Below are 13,868 nucleotides of genomic sequence, written 5' to 3' on the forward strand. Positions count from 1 at the left end.
TTCTTTGAACCCTGCTTCTTCCAGCTCTTTATTGTTTGTACCTTGGTTGGGTTTTCATTTTAGAGTCTACATCTTTAGCAAACTTGTCACATCAGTTGTGAACAAATACTCATTAAACCCATAATTTTGTCTCCAGGATGATAGCACCCCAGTCTTAAGTATAGTTGCAAGGGCCAGCCAGTTAAACTACAGAAAGATCTGCACTCTTTCCTCGTGTCTCTTTTTATTTTTTTTATTATCTTTATTTATTGGATAGAAACCGTCAGAAATCAAGAGGAAGGAAAAGACAGAGAGGGAAGGAGACAGACAGACACCTGCAACCCTGCTTCACCACTTGCAAAGCTTTCCCCCTGCAGGTGGGGACCAGGGGCTTGAACCTGGGTCCTTGAGTACTGCAGTATGTGTGCTTAACCAGGTGTGCCACCACCCGGCCCCTCATTATGTATCTTGGAAAGAACTGACTCATCCAGCAGGACTCCATTGCAAAGACAAGTTTGAACTGGCTACTGCAGATTGAAGATATCGTGTATTAAATTGGCATATTTTTTTATCACTGAATAGTTAAGTTTTATCCTGCAGAATACTTAAAGTAGTCATTGGCATAAATAAACAATGATGGAGATGCTTATCCTGTATCAATCTATCAGTCTATCTGGAGGTTTAATTTCTCCTTTTGTGGAAATTAAACCAAGAACTACATCATCATTTTAACAGTGATAAACAGACAAAGATCAAAGCTATGTTTCTTTTTTCTCTGTTTGAGGATGAATGTATTGTAGATAAAATGAGGGGGTGAGGGAGGGGTTGGAATAGATCTTCAAAACCCAGGAAAATCATCCAGATCTTACTTTAAACTGAGCTCATGTTCCTCTTTGATGATCTATCAGTTCACATTTAACATGTAAAAATGTTATAGGGACCTGATTGAGTCTCCATAAAGAAGAATTTTTATAAATTTTATTTATTTATTATTGGATAGAGACAGAGAGAAACTGAAAGGAGAGGAGATAAAGAGGAAGAGAGACAGAGAGACACCTGCAGACCTGCTTCACACTCGTGTGTAAGGATCTGGGGGCTTGAAGCCAGATCCTTACACACTGTAATATGAGCACTTAATGAGGGTCCCCACTGGCTGGCCCAGGAATAATCTTTATTTTAGAGTATGTACCTTTTTAATCTTTCTTTCTTTCTTTTCTTTCTTTTACTTGATAGGACAGAGAGAAATTGATAGGAGAATGGTGAGGTAAGGAAAGAGAAAGACGATACCTATTGCACTGCTTCACCACTCCTGAAGCATTTTCCCCTGCACCTGGGGACTAGGAGCTTGAACCTGGGTCCTTGTGTGTGGAAAACTCCCTTCTTTAGTTTGGGGCTTAGTGGTATGGTACACAAAATACACAAACAATATCTAAATTTTAATCTTCTGTAGTCATTGTGCAAACAACATTTTTTTCTGTAGCTTGCCTTATTTATTTATTTTTCCTTTATTGGAGGGATTAATGTTTTACAGTCGCCAGTAAATACCATAGTTTGTACATGCATAACATTTCCCAGTTTTCCATATAACAATCCAACCCCCACTAGGTCCTCTGCCATTCTTTTCTGGGACCTGTACTCTCCCACCCAACCACCCCAGAGTCTTTTACTTCGATGCAATACAGCAACTCCAGACCAGGTTCTGCTTAGTGTTTTCTCTAACATTCTGTTTGTTTCTGCAAGCTCTTTCCTTTAAAAATTACCATCACAAAGCATCATCCCAAATCTAGTGTGTTTAATCCTCAAGATTTGAATGCGTTGGCAATGAAAACAGATTGGGAGATGTGAGTGCATGTTTTTAAAGGCACTGTGACAAGTGTGAGCATCAGTGCTGGTCAGTGTGTGTGTGTGTTTTTCCATTTCAGGGCAAAGCTGAACAAATTGGCCCATGTTCATTGGCACCAAGAAATTCATTAAAGGCAGTATCAGTGACAAAATGGCTGCCAGGTTGAGGTAGCGAAGTGGATCTGAGTTGACCAACTCTGGAAAGTGAGCAACTCATTCTAATTTCAGAGATGGGAGAAACTGGGCTTACAGCTAGTGGTGTATCTTTCTCAAAGTTATCATTTGTCTTGCTCTTCTCAAATCCGTGTCATCTTTTCATCAGTCCTAGTCAAAACAAAACAAACAAAAGACAACCAACCGACCAACCAAAAATCCTCTCTGTCTACAGACGAATTGGATAACTTGCTTCTCTGCGAAGGAAAATCATTCAACATGTAGAACTTGGGATTTGCATGCGTGAGGCTCACAGTTATACTCACATGTAGCGGGGTTTTGCTCCACCTTTCTCTCTCTCTCGCACTCTCAGTTGAAACTCTACATCAGAGGAAATAAATTGATTTTGCAAAAAAAGAAAAGAGAAATACATAAATAAATAAATGAACCTTGGGGCCAGGCATTGGTGCACTTGGTTAAGCACACACATTATAGTTTGCAAGGACCCAGGTTCAAGCCCCTGGTATCTACCTGCAGGGGGAAAGCTTCATGAGTCGTGAAGCAGGGCTGCAGGTGTCTCTGTTTATCTCCCTCTCTTTGTTCCCCTCTTCTCTCAACTTCTCTCTGCCATTATCTAATAAAAATAAATTTATTAAATAAATAATAAATGAGGCTTACCAGCAGGATATTATATCTAGTCAATCTTATTATTCACCCCCTAGTATCTTCAAATAAAATCACAACATATCATTCTTTCTCATATGTCCAGGAAGCTAAAAGGATTAATGGTTGGAAACGTAGGTTTAGGTAGACTGAATCTGGTGTTGGCTGCTCACTTAATAGCTGTGTTATGCTGTGTACCTGATCTATTCTCTCTGTGCTTGGGGGCTGCCATCACTTAGTAATGGAGTCACACTATTTCTTAGTCTCAGACTATCTGCAGATTGAATGAGTTGAATACCTACATCTGGATGGAACTATACAGAGCACTTGCATATGAAGGATTGGCCAAACGTGAACTGAACTAGCAGGACAGATCCCCAAATTTAAATGTTTCATTAAATGTATTCCATGAAAATATTTCCTTGACATATATCCTCAATGCCTCATTGGCATCAGTCATTTTTCCAAATCAGCAGAAACATTCAAAAATACAATAATCTTGACTTCTGCCAGCTGGCTTTATAAGACAGAGAGTGCCAGCAGCCCTTTGAAAAGCACCCCGTAACCTTGGTAAAGAGATTGGCCAGTTAGTTACTAACTTTGTGTCCCTATACAATCATTTTTTTTTATCACCAGAAAAGCCAATCGCTGGAAAGAATTTCCCTCACCAGTCTTTCCTTAGTGTTACTGCACAGTCCAGAGAGCGTGTGTTCTTGAGTGAAGTGTGACCCTCCAGCCCCAGGAGGCAGGCACATCTAAGGTCCTTTAATTATGCATGATGGATGGTCCTGGCTCCTTGTTGAGTGAGCCAGCCATGAGAGGGATTTATAAAGTTAAACGACTAAATAACAGAAGATGCTATTTCCTTTTCTCTTTTCTTTTCGCACAGGTAGCTTGTGATTTAAGTGTAAGTGACAGTGGAAATTTCAAGGCACTCATTTGAGCAAGCGTTTTATGAGAGGGTGAGGGCTTCCCACACATCTGGCACATGCTCAGCTAAATTGACTTAATGTCTGCTCAGGAATATGTCAATTAAAAGAGTGCCCTTTGGAGGAGAGGGAGTGGATAGAGATTCCAAGAGAATAAATACGGAGGGTGGGGGGTGGAATCAAGAGACTGTGGTTCAGCTGGCAAGACAGAGGTAGCTATAATTGAAATAAACAAAAACTGGAGGTAGGTAGCTCTTCAGTCTATTCAAACCACTACAGTTCTACCCCAGGACTGGTGTTCCTCAAAAATCAAACTGTCATCACTTTCTAACCATGGCAGTCCCAGTAGAGCTCTAAAAAGACCTTTCCTTCTGGAATAGAGCAATAGCTCAATGGCAGAACACAGGACTTCCATGCATGAGGTCCCTGCTTGGATTCCCAGGTCTGCATACACTGAACTGAGTGGCTTTTTGATCTCTAGCTCTCTTCCTCATAAAAGACTAAAAAAAAAGTGACGAAAGTATCCTTCCTACCATCTTTTATATTTTACTGATGAATATCACTTGCCTTTTTTCTCCTCTCTCTCCCTTTCTCTCTCCCTCTCTCTCTCTCCACCAGGGTTGTAGCTGGGATTCAGTACTTGCACAATGAAGCCACCTCTCCTGTCAGTCTTTTTTTTCTCCCTCCCTCCCTTCCATCCTTCCTTCCTTTTTCTTTTTAAACATTTCTTTCTTTTAGATGGAGAAATTGAAAATAAACAGGGAGATAAACAGGGAGAGCAAAAGAGAGACACTGAGACACTTGCAGTCCTGCTTCATTGCTCAAGAAGCACCCCCCCCTTTCTGGCAGGTGGGGATCAGGGGCTTGAACCCGGGTCCTTGTGCATGGTGATATGTGTGTGTTCTACTGAGCATGCCACCATCCAGCTGCAGTTGCTCAGAGGCTTTCTTTTCTTTTCTTTTTTTTTTTTTTTTCCTCCTCCAGGGTTATTGCTGGGCTCGGTGCCTGCACCATGAATCCACCACTCCTGGAGGCCATTTTTTCCCCCTTTTGTTGCCCTTGTTGTAGCTTTGTTGTGGTTATTATTATTGCCCTTGTTGACGCAATTCATTGTTGGATAGGACAGAGAGAAATGGAGAGAGGAGGGGAAGACAGAGAGGAGAGAAAGATAGACACCTGCAGACCTGCTTCACCGCCTGTGAAGCGACTCCCCTGCAGGTGGGGAGCCAGGGGCTCGAACCGGGATCCTTACGCCGGTCCCTGCGCTTTGCGCCACATGCGCTTAACCCACTGCGCCACCGCCCGACCCCCGAGACTTTCTTTTCTTATAGTTATTTCATTCTATTGTGAGAGTGATGCACAAAGAGAAGGTGAAACCAGAGCATTACTCCACCTGGGTCGTGATGGTGCTGGAATTTAACCTAGGAACTCTGGGGCCTTCGGCACGCAAGGCTGTTGCATCAACCTCTGTGTTATCCTTCCAGGTGTTCAGTGACCATCCTGAATGTCAGTAGACATCCTTTTTAGTTTTGATCCAGAATTCTGAAGACCCGTTTCCTTACCTGCAACTAAATGCCTACTTTTACAAAACAAGGATGCCGCTGCATTCATGCTCAGCCTTTTCTAAGAAGTGCACATTTCTGCACTCTATAGGCTGAATCAAGGAGGCAGGCTCTGAAATAGGGGACCACAAAGGATGGGTTTTCCAACACACACACCATTTCCATTTTGTTTTGCTTTGTGAAGAGCAAGGGCTTCAAACATGGGAGATCTCACCACTTCCGGGTCTTCTTGGATTGCTTTTGTTTTACTATATGTGTTTTTTTACTTATTGGGTAAGACAGAGAGAAACTGCGATGGAAAGAGGAGAAAGAGAGAGAGAGAGAGAGAGAGAGAGAGAGACCTGCAACCCTTCTTCACAGCTTCTGAAGCCTCAAGCCTGCAGGTAGGGACTGAGTTGCTTGAGCCCAGGTCCTTGTGCATGCATGGTATCCTGTGAGCTCAATAGGATGAGCCCAGGTCCTTGTGCATGGTATCCTGTGAGCTCAATAGGATGTGTGCACCACCTTTTGTTTTCTTTTTTCCCCTCAGACAGACAGGTAGAATGAGTGAATCTGAGAGGAAGGAGGACACGGCATAGCGATGGAGTTTCCCTCAAACCTGGGCCACACTCCTGGCAAGGCAAACACCCTCCATGGTGAGCTATCTCTCCAGACACTTCATACACTGTTTGGATGCTAGGAAGTTTACTTCTGGAATTTAAGGGCTTCTCTGACCTCACTCAGTCCTTGCCAGCTATCACCAGGGCTTTAAGGAGCAGTCTGTTTTAGGGGGTGAGGGAGTCTATTTCTGTCTTTCCGCTGGATGGATGCATGCACACTGAATGGAAGTCCAACTTGTCGGGCATCAGGTAAAATGAACACATGGACCCAGGCTAAAGCCCCCAGTCACCACCAGCGGTGGGGATGCTTCATGAGCAATGAATCAGGGCTGCAGGTCCCTATTTATTTATCTGTCTGTCTGTCTATCTGTCTCTCCCTTTCCTTTCAATTTCTATCTCTATCCAAAAATGAACAAATTAATAAACATTAAAAAACCTCAGCTTTTATCTTAGCCTGTGCTGTTCTGAAGTCCAGCACCAAACTTCTTGTGCAAAGAAAGGCTCCAAAAACCATTCTGATTTCAAATATAGAAGATGTTGGGCTCCACTAGGAAGGAAGGAATGAGGCTCTCCCAGGGGAGGGAGTGCAGTCTCTCATCTTCCACAGTCACTCTTCTCCAGAGGAAAGAAGTCAGAGACACTCAACAAGCAGGGCTAGGGAAACAAAGACTCCTGTCTGTGGAACAGGCCATTATTTCATTTGTCTCAGTCAGAAATTTCAGAGTGGATCCTCCAAGAGAAACTCTCTCTGTAATTTCACCAGCCAAGCTTGACTCTGATGGTCTAGCTGGGTGTCTGTGTTTACAAGGTTTCCTGCCCCATTTCAAAAGGCCAGTGAGCCTTGGCCCTCTGTTCTCCCTTTCTTTCTCCTCTTTTTCTCTTTCCCTCTGGATCATTTTTATTTTTCCTTTCTTGCCTCTGTCACCCCCGCCCTCCCTTCCCTGGAAACTGTGTGCACTGACCTCTCAACAGCAGCGACTGGGGTGTATAGTCTCGCGTAATCATGGGGCTCGTGTAGAAATTGTCTTGTTTACTGTTTCGGAGAAACCCTGGTTTGTTGACAGATCACACATAATAACAGTGCTGATGCCACAAGCTTCCATGGGCTGGCCATCTTGATGCCCAGGGTGGAAACACCCAAGGAGAAGGCGATTCCTCTCCCTCAATCATGTCAAATGACGGCACTTCTATTCACAGCTCAACTGCCTCCACTTGACTTCCACAAACACTGGGCTCCAGTTGGAAATGAGTCCCATTCAACATCGGGGAGCGAGTCAGCTTTTGTCAAAGAAACTGTTTGAGGCCCCGCCGAAAGGGATGATGGGGCTCTCTCTTGTCCCCCCCCCAACTCCTTTGTACAACGAGAAGCTATTTTTGACAACACAGAATGTTCCAGAACTATGCATGTTGAAACCATGGATTTCTTACCATCTAGTGAGGTACAGACAGACCTTTGGCTGTGCCTAGTGGGATGGAGCAAGGACAACTACTCTGGTAAAGAAAGGACCCTGGATTTGCTGTGAGGAGACAGAGCAGCCCAGCTGTATCTCTCTCTCTCTCTCTCTCTCTCTCTCTCTCTCTTTCTCGCCTCCATGGCTACTGCTGGGGCTCAGTACAGGCACTACAAATCCACTGCTCCTGGTGACCATTTTTTTTCTTATTGAAAAGGACAGACAGAAATTGAGAGAGGAGGGAGAGATAGAGAAAAAGAGAGACACCTGCAGACCTGCTTCACTGCTTGTGAAGATCCTCCTCCCACCCCCCCGCAGATAAGGAGTGAAGGTTCAAACCCAGGTCTTCCTGCTTTGTACTATGTGTGCTTCACCAGGTGTGCCACTGCCTGGCTTCTTTTTTTCTTTTTCTTTTTTCCCTGTGTCACTTAGTCTGTGAGGGGAACCTGAAGAGACCACCACTTCATGGCCTTCTGATGACACCACCCCCTTCTGCTACTGTCGCTCCAGACAGATGTTGATCTTTTTCTATATAGCATAGGCCTGCATTTATATAGTTATTTATTTTCTTTTCCATACCATCATTTTGTTTTTCCATGGTCAGAATTCACTAGACTCATTCAACAGAGCCAGAACATGAAGTAGAGAACAGCAGATGGAGATCTGAACCAGGAGATTTTAACCCAAGTCCAGGCTTGATTCTAAAGAGCAATACCTGCCCCTGTCTTTATCCTTTCACTAATCTCAATTTCATCTTTTAGGAATTGAGTGAGCATCTCTCATTCTTATTGACTTATGGTTCAGACCTAGGTGGAAGTGAAGAGGATTTTTACAGCAGACAGGCGAGCCCCTAAAATGTAGCCTTTGAATATAAACACAACTGGGAGGGTGAGAACTGGACAGAGGCTGTCTTCCATATTGTTCTTTATTTCCATATGAAGGAAGGAAAAATCCAAGAATCTGATCACTATGTTATACCTTTTCTGGAAGTTGCATTTCTCATGATCCCTTTTCTTCCTCTCTTTTATTAGTATAGTCTCCTTTTCTTTTCTTTTTAAAATATATTTATTTGTTTATTGATTAGAGAGAGAAATTGAGAGGAAAGGGGGGGTAGAGAGGGAAAGAGACAGAAATATACATTTAGCCACTTTTGAAGCATCCCCCCTGCGGGTGGGGAGTGGGAGCTTGAACCTTGGTCAATAAGCACTGTGATGTGTGAGCTTAACTGGCCCCCTCAAGATTATGTCTTATTCAGGCAGTCTGTTTCTTCCTCATAAGAATCCACTGTTTTCTGCCTCTTTTTAATTCCATCTATCCAAACTGGAGCAGCAAAAACATATTATGTGTCCATAGTTCTGCCAGCAGAGGCTATACCCTTTTTAGGCAGCTGTGTCTGGGGAGATGTCCAGTTCCAACAACCCCCTCCCCCAACCCTGACTCCTAAATCTTGGCATTCTCCTGCTCTGCAGGAAACCTCTGTTCCCACTTCCTCAAAGGGTTAATGGCACCACTATCCAGGGGGCAATTCATTCTCCTGCTACCCGTGATGACAAATAACCATTATTCTTTCCAACTGCACTGATAATCGGGACAGCTTAAACATTTTCGCCAGTATAAGTGAAACCATTAATCCTCTCGGATTTCATGATAAGTGGTGACTGTGAAATAATGACTGTGTCATTGAAGGCAGCAAAAAAATGTTAACAATTAAAACAGGTTAGCCATTATCGTATGGGGCTACTGACTGGCTTTCACATTTCATTAGCAATATTGTAAATGATATGTACCTTATTAAAAAGCGCTTATTACCCAAGAAACCTAATTAGTCCCAAATTCTCCATCACCACTATCATTTTTCAGCGGTATCAAGGCTAGAATGGGTGGGTATCACCTGGTGGGGGTAATTATGTGGATCCAGAAGAGAGCACAGGTGTGAGCAGCCCAACCTGCAGGACTGATGCTTGATTATAAGTAAGCTACCTAGCTAATGTTGAATCAAATAGGAAGATCTCTCCTTAGGCAACTGTGTGTAAGAGCAACCTTGTTTGTTTTCCAAAGATTGTCAAAAGCCAAGAAGATAGCAGTTATGCTTTAGAGTGTGCTTTGAAAAAATTCTGGGCTGGGTGATGACACACCTTGCTGAGCACCCATGTTACAGTGCATAAGGACTTGGGTTCAAGACTCCAATCCCCACCTACAGGGGAAAAGCTTTCGAGTGGTGAAGCAAGGTTGCATGTGTTTCTTTGCCTCTCCTTCTCTATCACCCCCTTCCCTCTTGATTTCTGGCTTTATTTATTTATAAATAAAGATAGCAAAAATAAAAAAAACATATTTTTGAGCCCCAGCGTACGGTACGCAGTGGGTTAATGCACTTGGCGCAAAGTGCCAAGGACCAGCATTAAGGATCCCAGTGCAAGCTCACCTGCAGGGGAGTCGCTTCACAAGCGGTGAAGCAGGTCTGCAGGTGTCTATCTTTCTCACCCTCCCCCCCTCTGTTTTCCTCTCCTCTCTCGATTTCTCTCTGTCAATAATAATAATGATAAGGGCAACAAGGGCAACAAAAATGGGAAAAATAGCCTCCAGGAGCAGTGGACTCCTGGTGCAGGCACTGAGCCCCGGTGATAACCCTGGAGGCAAAAAAAGAAAAGAAAGTTCTAAAAAAAGAAAGAAACAATTAAATAAAATTATTTTCTCTCCTCTAGTCCAACACTTAAGCTTCTTCTATGTGCAACTGATGGAATAAGCCTTGAAGTTAGCTGCACTGAAGTGTCCCAAAGGAGGGAGTCTATACATTTCTCAATAAGAATGTTCAAGGTCAAGTTCAACTCAAATAGATTTATTCTCTAGACCTGTTAAATAATGAAAATGAGTGGGGGGCCGGGTGATCATGCACCTGGTTAAGCTCACATAGTATTATGCATAGGGACCTGCATAAGGACCCAGGTTTGAGTCCCTGCTCACCGCCTGCAATGGTAAAGCAATTTTTAATGCTTCTTTTAGAAATTTTTGTATTATCTTTATTTATTGTATAGAAACAGCCAGAAGTTGAGAGTAAGGGGAAAATAGAGAGGGAGAGAGGCAGAAAGACTCCTGTAGCACTGCTTCACCATTTGTGAAGCTTTCCCTCTGCACAGGGAGCTTGAACAGTGTAATATGTGTGCTCAACCAGGTGTGTTACAAGCCAGCCCCAGGTATCTATATTTCTCTCTCCCTCTCTACCTCCAATCCTTCTTTTGATTTCTATTGAATAAAATTTATAAAAGGAAAAAATGGCCACTTGGAGCAGTGGGTTCATAATGCAGGTACTGAACCCCAGAAACTGGAGGAACAAAAAGAATGAATGAAAGAAAGAAAGAAAGAGAAAAAGGATGAGAGAAAGAGAGAGAGAGGAAAATGAGAAAGAATAAGAACACAGCTGTAGGTGTCCTATGTGTTTATTAGAACAAATCAAATCATTCTCCATCAGAAAAATTCTACAAGTCTGCATTCTAATCCATCTATACATTCCCTCTTTGAAAGTCAAATCTGAGAAGATGAAATGCTTGTATTATTTGGATGCACAATGATTTAATATATAAGTACTCTAACATATCTGATACTAACTGAAATGATTCATGTAAACTGATACTTGTAAGTGGTCAATAAATAACAGTTATTTTACAGTTATCAACTTATCGGATCACTCCAGGAATATCTAATGGAGCACATACGCAGAAATATGGATACAAAACAGACCCAAAGGACTGCCCTGCTAGGTCTGTACCATAAGAGAGATGGCAGGAAGGAGAGGTTCTCTTTCAGGGAGCGTCTGTTTGCATTACCATTGTGCTATCTATTCTACCCAAGGATGATGTCTTTATTTGTTTCTTTCTTTCTTCCTGTCTTTTTTTTGCCTCCATGTTTATCACTGGGGGCTTGGTGCCTGTACTATGAATCCACTGCTCCTGGAGGCCATTTTTTTTTTTTCCCATTTTGTTGCTGTTGTTGGATAGGACACAGAGAAATCAAGAGAAAAGGAAAAGATAGAAAGGAAGAAAGAAAGATAGACACCTGCAGACCTGCTTCACTGCTTGTGAAGCGAGCCCCGCCCCCACCAGGATCCTTATGCCTGTCCTTTGGCTTCCTACCATGTGCACTTAACCCGCTGCGCTACCACCCGACTTCTCCAAGGATTTTTAGTCCTGGTTCATTTCCTCTTATTTCTAGTGGAAGCTGAAAGCAGTAGCTAGCTACTCTGTGCCCAGATCTGTGCTTGGTATGTGAGAGATGGGAGAATAAGATGAAGTCTCATAGTTGCATGACCTTGTATGTGATGAAGTTTCCCCTATGTATCTGGCTTTTAAAAAACATTCTGCGGGTGGGGGGGACAGCACGGGCGTCGGGCGGTGGCGCAGCGGGTTAAGAGATTCACACAATGTTACTTCAAAGGGGTGGTAGAGCAAGATGGGCCTTTCCACCTTTATTTTCATCTCTTGTTTAACTTTGAAATATGATATAAATTCTGAAGAGTACAACTTGCCGAGCAGTAAAAAATGAAACATTGCTCAATCAAGAAACAGTTGTAGGGAGAGTTGGGCAGTAACGCAGTGGCAAAGACCCGAGTAAGGATCCCGGTTCGAGCCCCCAGCTCCCCACCTGCAGGGGAGTCGCTTCACAGGCGGTGAAGCAGGTCTGCAGGTGTCTATCTTTCTCTCCCCCTCTCTGTCTTCCCCTCCTCTCTCCATTTCTCTCTGTCCTATCCAACAACGAACAACATCAACAATGGCAATAATAATAACCACAACGAGGCTACAACAACAAGAGCAACAAAAGGGGGAAAACATGGCCTCCAGGAGCGGTGGATTCATGGCCTCCAGGAGCGGTGGATTCATTGAGCCCAGCAATAACCCTGGAGGCAAAAAAAAAAACATTCTGCAGGGATTAAAAGAGTCCATATGTCTGCATGTGCATGCACATCTCAAGAAACATGAAGCATGTTTATATACACTGATATAAATACTGTATACATGATAAATTTATGCTATATAAAATAGCTGAAACTCTTTAAAGTCGTGACAGAAAACTGGAGAAAGTGAGTACAGGAGCCGCCAAAATGGCTCCCGCGTGCGTGCGCTTTGCCTTGTGTGCGACTCCCGACTCTGGTCTGAGCCCAGCCCCCATCCCAATGAAGGCAACTCAGGTGCTGTGGTCTCTTGCATTTTCTCTCTGTCTCTACTCAGAATTAGGGAAGAGATAGTGAAGGTTATTGGAATTAGGAGGAAAGAAGGGTAGAAAGAGAGGACAGAAAAGGAGAGAGAGAGAGAGAGAGAGGAAGAGAAAGAGAAAGAGAAGGCTTTGTATTGGGTGTTCCTCTGTGCCGCCTGGTTTGATCCCTAAACTCTGACATGGAGTATGTTATTCCCATTTTACCTATAAGGCCATGTGTGGAGTTTACATTTGAGGTGTTAGTCGTGCAAAACTCCCTTCATCTTGGACCTCCAGCCCTCAGAGCTGTGAGAAAATAAGCTTCTTTTGTTTAAGAACCCCTCCTTCAGGGAGTCGGATGGTAATGCAGCGGGTTAAGCTCAAGGACCCATGTAAGGATCCCCGTTGGAGGCCCCGACTCCCCACCTTCAGAGGAGTCGCTTCACAGGTGGTGAAGCAAGTATGCAGGTGTCTATCTTTCTCTCCCCCTCTCTGTCTTCCCCTCCTCTCTCCATTTCTCTCTGTCCTATCCAACAGTGACGACAACAATAATAACTACAACAATAAAACGAAGGCAACAAAAAGGAATAAATAAATAAAATAACCCCTCCCTCCAGTCAGCCAGATTGTGCTTTTGTAATGGTAACCCTAGAAGGCTAACCCAGGGTTTCTTGTGTTAACATACACACACACACACACACACACACACACACACACACACACACACTCTCTCTCTCTCTCTCTCTCTCTCTCTCTCTCTCTGTCTCTAAAAGAGGCTGGAGAATTCTTAGAAACAGGGAGCACGCTGTGATGGCATGACTGTTCTTCATCTATACCTAAGATATCAGCCAATATGTAGACAAAGTAGGCATCAAAAGGAGTTTGAGAGGGAGTCAGGCTGTAGCGCAGCGGGTTAAGCGCAGGTGGCGCAAAGCACAAGGACCGGCATAAGGATCCCGGTGCGAACCCCGGCTCCCCACCTGCAGGGGAGTCGCTTCACAGGCGGTGAAGCAGGTCTGCAGGTGTCTATCTTTCTCTCCTCCTCTCTGTCTTCCCCTCCTCTCTCCATTTCTCTCTGTCCTATCCAGTAACGACAACAACAATAATAACTACAACAATAAAACAACAAGGGCAACAAAAGGGAATAAATAAAATAAATATTTTTTTAAAAGGAGTTTGAGAAATGATGAGCTTAATAATAGCAAGTTTTGCATAGTACTGAGATGTGTTAGAGTTGCTCCTGTGAGGGTATCATGGACAAGATTTTCCCAAATTGTTAATGAAAGCCATGATTGGGATGGCATCTAGGATACTGACTTTCTTTGTAATGTGACTTGGTATCACTGATGTATTTGTTTGACAGTCAGGCGGCAGCAGCAACAGATGTGTCTGGGGAGGGGCACTTGGTCTGTCTCTGCTATGCTTATCTTCATGGTCATGGAGACCTGCCCTAGAAATGACTCTAAGAAAAGTGAGAGCTAGGAAATGAAAGTATTGTGCTGTGCT

General features: G+C 43.5%; 1 long non-coding RNA gene across 1 annotated transcript in view; it reads left to right on the top strand.

Annotated features, from left to right (window-relative positions):
* Nucleotides 1-13,868, top strand: part of LOC132534926 (uncharacterized) — a 312,136-nt gene that overhangs the window by 221,029 nt on the left and 77,239 nt on the right. The window lies entirely within an intron of this gene.

This window comes from Erinaceus europaeus, chromosome 20 (assembly GCF_950295315.1).
Source record: "Erinaceus europaeus chromosome 20, mEriEur2.1, whole genome shotgun sequence".
NCBI classification, from domain to species: Eukaryota; Metazoa; Chordata; class Mammalia; order Eulipotyphla; family Erinaceidae; genus Erinaceus; species Erinaceus europaeus.